This window comes from Brachypodium distachyon, chromosome 2, assembly GCF_000005505.3.
Source record: "Brachypodium distachyon strain Bd21 chromosome 2, Brachypodium_distachyon_v3.0, whole genome shotgun sequence".
Taxonomy (NCBI): domain Eukaryota; kingdom Viridiplantae; phylum Streptophyta; class Magnoliopsida; order Poales; family Poaceae; genus Brachypodium; species Brachypodium distachyon.
Genome location: NC_016132.3, coordinates 31825185 through 31831701, shown reverse-complemented (window position 1 = coordinate 31831701; position 6517 = coordinate 31825185).

Below are 6517 nucleotides of genomic sequence, written 5' to 3'. Positions count from 1 at the left end.
TGGGGCTCTTCCGCCACTACTTCTACCCGCGCATCGACAACGTGAAGGCAATGTCGTCAGGGGTGGTCTTCCGCGCCCGCGACTAAATGAAGTCCGAGTTCATCGTCCGGTCGGGAAGAAGGTTGAAAATGAGTGGCGGGGCGACTGGTGCTGGGTCCGAGTGGAGGACCCCCAGGAGTTCATCCAGTCGCCGACGGAGTTGCCGGTACCCCAGAACGGCTGGCAGGACAGGTACCACCGCGACGCCGACCTTTCCCCCATCGTGGAGAAGATCAAGGCGCTGCGGCTGGCGGGGCTCACCGATGTGGACGTGGCACGCACCTTCGTCCATCAGCGCATTGCCCCGCTGCAGCTACGTTCCCGGCCCGCGTGGATGTACACAGGTTCCGGGGACAGGACACGCCTCCAGGTGGACGGCATGGACTTGGAGACCCTCAGGACATGGGTGAGGGGGATCTCCGGCGAGATCTTCCAATCGACCGAGTTCCCGCCGGAGGTTTCCTCTCTTCACGCCGGCGTCAAGGCGCTCAGCGACATCGTCGGCGCCTTCCCGCCCTGCAACGAGTGAGGGTTGATGGACGACACCCCCACCCGAGTCTCGCACGCTCCCCCGCAAGCACCTCGCGAGAAGCAGGTGCTCGAGGAGAGTGGGGGCGGATCCGATCCCAGCTGGCCCTCCCTCCAGTCGCTGGACGATGAGGTGGGCCAGGTGGCTGCGTCCCCGGAGGTCGTCGCCGTGGAGGACGACGACGCAGAAAGCAGCGACAGCGCGCCCATGATCGTGAGAAGATCGAGGGCGTTTGCAGCGGCCGCGGCTACCTCCTCGACGGCAACGTTCGCCCCGGCAGCGGCCGCTTCAGGGGCGCCCGTCGGCACCTCAACGGCATCCGTAGCAACAGGGGCCGCGGGCGCCTCGGCGCCGGCCTCTGCCTTGGTGGCAGCTGCCCGCATCGCGGCGGGAGCCGGTCCCGGGGTGCTCGCCGGTACCCCGGCAGCGCCAGCGCCTGTAGGGGTCACCGGCGCCCCGGCAACGGCCTTCGCCCCGGTAGCGGGGGCCTCCGCGAGTTTGGCTCCCGGCGCCGCGGCAGCCTCGCCGATGACACCCGGAGCTCTCCGGGTCACGACGACTCGGCGGGCGCCCACTGCACCACCTGCTCGGGGGGTCTTCCGGGGTTTTGCGCTCCGGCGTAACCCCCCGAAGTCCTCCTCGCCGGCGGGTGCCAGCAAGAGGGCGAGGCTTCGGGATGGCGAGGCCAACATCATCAGATGCATGGGAAACCTTGTCGAGAAGATAGGAGGAGATGAAGTGAGTCCACAAATGCGAGAAATTGCAGAACGGAGATACCTTGCGTGCTCACCTTCAAAAATGGTGGCGGCGGCCGGCAGGGAAGACGACGATGCCACGGGCTATACGATGGTTCTTAGACGAAACTCTAGAGAAGGAGACCAAGGAGGAGAGGAAGAGGCTCAAAGAGACATGCTAGGAATTAAGTTTTGTGGGCTGTGGTGGTAGATCAGGGAAAAAATGCCAACGGTTGGCATGCCGAGGCATTGGTTCGAATAGGAGAATATAAATATACAAAACTGATGAGTGATTGCCTGAGGCTAGTCATAGTGGGGAGTAACTTAGACTAGTAACATGCATATGTTACTAGTCTAAGTTACTACCTCCATAGTGATTAGTAACTTATGTGTGATGTCATTCATTGTGTCATTTATTAGGAGACTCATCTTGCTTTGATTTGTGTGATGTTATGGTAACATATCTAGTTACCACCTCTCTCTTTTTTTCATTTAATACCATGCCATGTCACCAAAATACATAGTTAGCATCTTATGTTCCTACCTAAGTTACTCCCACTGTGAGTATCCTGAATTGGTTCATGAGATGATGGGGATTATATTGGCAGGTTAAGTTTTCAGAGGAACGGTCGGGAGCGAAAGAATCGAAAGGGGATTCAAGGCGGCAGCATGCACTGGAACTGCAGGCGCGTGCATGCTGTGTCTGGTAGGAGGAAGACAAACCGAGGAGGACACGGATGGGCTGACTGGAAGAGATGGGCTAGGCTCAGGCGTCAGAAGAGAGAAACAAAACTAGGCTTCAACCCAAGAAAAGGAAAATGGTTTTTCCTTTTAAATAAAGTAGCTAAAATGCCCGTGCGTTGCAACGGAACAACAAAATAAAATGATACATTCAAAACATGCATCAAAACCTCTCGTTGCTCTCTTTAACAATCTCCAAATATCCCTTAAGGATTCTTCCGAAGATTGTGTCTCTATACTCTAGTCTCTCAAAATAGAACAATACACTTCCTTTTGAAAAGTATATAACATCACCCGGTCAAAGAAGTTTTGAGACAGAATCACTTAATTTTTTTTAGTTTTCTCCACTATCTCACTTCAGCCGTTAAAACAAAGAGTTAGAAGTGGCAACAAATTTATGTTTTGGCAGCTCGATGTTCGTTTATGAGTATAGACATTTGATTATTTTGTTGAGTATGCCTATTTTGATTTTCCTTGTTTTCTGAAGGAGCTTATCGATATTAGATTAAATCAAGCCTAACTAATAAACTGGCAATGCACGTGTAAGTTTTTTCCAATTATTTGATCAAGTTGTTCGGCGGATCTGGCTTGTGGTCAGTTCAGACGACTTGACGTCGTTGGCCTCTCGGCTATCTGACTGCTCGTAGTCCTGTATCTGCGTGCCGGCTGGCTTGTCCTCCAGGAATTTCAAAAAATTCAACGCTGCATATTATAACATGATGAATCCAATTAAAATACCAAATCAAGTTTTGAAAATATCAGTAGAATCCAAGGATGCATATTTGAATATGCAAAACCCAAATAAAGTATTATCAAACCAAAAGGGCAAATAAAACTCAAATTAAATTCTAGCCAGTGTTAATTTAATTTAGAACCAAACTTTTTAAGAAATTTTCAATTAAGCTTTGACAAATCAAACAAAAAAATTCGGTCCATATTTTTAGGAAAAAGTTAGCGAAAGCTCCAAAATCGGTCTGTTACAATCGGTTGGTACATATCTGCTAGGACAGAAATACAAAAATTCCGACAAGATGGTTGTGCCATATGTTTGCTGCGCAAGTGTTTTGTAGTACTTTTTTTTCTTTTGTTTATATGGGTTGTTGAAAGATCGGTATGATCGACTAGAGGGGGGGTGAATAGGCGACTAACAAATTTTACTTTTTCTTTTTCTTTTCTTGAAAGATACAAAAACTTAATCTTAGGGTTTACTAGATTCTCTAAAGGGAATGCAACCCTAGTATGAAGTGCAATAGCCAAAGCACTAGCCGAAGCAAAGTATAGACAAAGAAGTAAAACAAGTAAGTAAAGGGGCAAGAATGATACCACAAGGGAAGACGAGGGGAATCAACTTTTGATTTGGTGAAACCCTAGATCGAGCTCTTCTCAACCCTTCCTCAAAGTATTGGCTTGGGGGATGCACTAGGGAGAGAGATCTCGAGATTTGAAGCTCTTGGTGTTCTTGAGTGAGAGAATGGGGATGAACTGGGTGTGCTCGGGCAAAGAAACCCGTTGGGGACGAAGCCCCTTTTATACCCCATCGAAATCCAACCGTTAGGACACATTTCAGTTACACCAGTACCAGGGCGGTAGTGGACCGAAAGTTCTAGGGGGTAGAACTTCTGCCCTGCTACCGGTCTCCTACCGCTATAAGCAGTAGGATTCCAATAGCGTTTCAGTACCTGACCAGTACCGGGGCAGAACTTCCGGCCACCGGAACCTCCGGCTATTTAAGCAGTAGTACCGGCTATCCCTGAAATTGTCTGTCAGGCTTAGCATGATAACAACAACTCTCAACTCAAAACTGGGTTTAGGCTTTATGTGGGTGCAATTTAGTAGATTTGTGTACGTGAAGTTGATTCACACAAAGCGTTCCCAAATGGACTCCCTCTTTATAGTACGGATTTTCCTACGACTTAATAAATTAAAAGCCATAAATCCTTATACTCTTCTTTCCTTTTTGAGGGCGATGTATCGTGTCACACCACTAGTTATAAATTTGAAAACACTTGGCGCACGATTAGTCCACAAGTTATGTTGTCATTAACACCAAAACTCATTAGAGATCGAAATGTCCTTTCAGTTGTGAACTTTCATATCTCATTCCTTGTATGGTGTGTGAACTACCATATCTCATTTGTATATTCTTTCTCATTTATCAGCGGCAGCTTTTTGAAGGAAATTACCAAAGCAGGCGTTTGCAGAATCTGTTTAGTATTTATGCTGAAGAGCGTCTAGACAAGAAAGAAATTGTAAGCATTAATGTCACCTTTTTTTTGTGTCGCAAAACGACTTGTGTTTTATCTTTTTGTTTATTTCTTTTTGTGTTTTGCAGATTTTGTTCGCTACATTTGATCCACCCGACCCTCCAATACCTAGGAATATTGGTCACTTTTGCATTGTTTGAGTTAATCTCAAGCTTAAGCGCTTCGACTTGCTTGACTCTCTTCGTGATTCTGACAACCCAGATGTGCAGAAGGTATTTCACAAGATGGTACATGGTATCAAGAAGCTGTGGAAGCAAGCTGACAATTCTAAAGGGGAGTCTTTCACTCCAAAATCTAATTGATCACTTCATCATGGAGTATGTTAGAGTGCCGAAGCAGGGAACCGTGTTAGTATCATTTGGCCTTATTATTGTTTCACTTACAATCATTTTCCTGTTTGTTGGCATGCACCATCATATCATTCTCCCTCACTAACCGGTCCATTTTTTGCCGGCATATGCAGACATCACTGTGGGTTCTTCATGCTTCAGATACTGCAGTCGTGGGATGGAGAGAGCCTGGTAATTTTGAAACAAGCCGATATCTTGAACATTAGGATGACCTTACTCTATAGCAGACTGACGACGGGGAATTTTAACATTGACCTATAGGCTGTATTGGGTGTTGATGGAGGAATATTTTTGTCCTTATAAACCATCACTTTACTATTAACCCCTCTTTTTTACTTATCAAGTGAACTCCTCTTTAGTACTCAAGTAAATCCCTTCTCATTTCTCAAGTGAACTTCCTTCCTTTTTTTTGAATTAGGCACACCTCTTGGGTTAGAGGAGGATAATTTCACTCGTTTTGAGACCCAGTTCTGCAGACCTGAGGTTCATGTGATACCTGAAATAGATTATTTAAATCAGACTAGTAAGGCGAAGAAGGCTCTATCTCGTTTGTACCCCGCTGAAAAAAAAACAGGCAAGAAAGGAGCCCGCGCATCTGTTGAGGAGGCTGCGGTTTTGCTTTCGGATGATGATGATGATTTCATGTCACCTGTACCACCAAAGACGAGGAGCAAGCCTGATAAACAGCAAGTGGAAATACGCTCAACGTCTAGCAGTGATGATTCTGTAACTCAGCAAGTCAGGAGACCACCTAGCGGTGGCTGTGTTTTGTCTGATAAGAGGGCGACAAAAGTTCGGATGAAGATGAGAGTCCCTGTGTCAAAGCTAGTCCCTTACACTTTTCCGCTGCTATCCAAGGCGTGCGATATTAAAAGTCTGGTCCTGAGCAAGGATTATCTCCACGAATTTGGGGAGTGAGTGTTCGATCTGTTCCACATTTATTTTCTGCATTTTTATTTGTCTTTTGTAATATTATCCTTATCACATTTTGTTTTTTATCCAGTGTTCCTTTGTGCAAGTTCACCTCCCCCATTGGTGAAGCTTTGGTCATTGATGGAAAATTCATGTACAAGTTGTTCGGGCATTGCGAGATGTTGGAGGCTGAAATCATTTATCTAATAATTTCTTATTAGAATGGCAGCCTAGACAGAAACATTTGTTTGATTCCGGGGACCGTGTTTTGCTTGGACCTTTCGCCATCACGGTATGCTTACTACTATTTCCTTACCAGTTATACATATTGGTTTTTGTTCATCTGAACTACACTGTCTATTTCATGTTAACTTCGTTCTTATTTTCTTATGTGTGAACTACCGAGTTTATTTTATCAGTTATACATCTATTTTTTTGGTCTTGTCCAACTGAACTACCATGTTTTTGTGAACTTCCTTTTTTCTTATACGTGAACTTTCCATTTTACTCTTATCAGTTATACATCCTTTTTTTTCTGTGTTGATCATACGGACTACCATGTTCCTTACCTATGAACTTCCCATTTTCGTTGTATGGTGAGTATCCATTTTATTTAAAAAAAATTTATAAATCTTTTTTTTGGTCCATCTGAACTACTATGTCTCTCATATGTGAACTTCATATATACTTGTTGCTACCTTTTTTTCTATCCAAACATAACATTGTGCATTTGTATAATACCTGACTTATGATATATTTTTGCAGTACATGCTTGAGGTCTCCATTTAATGTGAAGGAAACGGCCAGAATGATCAAGAATTATGTGAGGGAATGTGAGAATTTGTTGACGGCAAATCTGGTAACTAGCAGTGAACTTGCATATACTCTGTCCTGAACTTCATTCTTATACCGGCGAAATGATGTGTGTGACTAAATGAAACTTCTTTT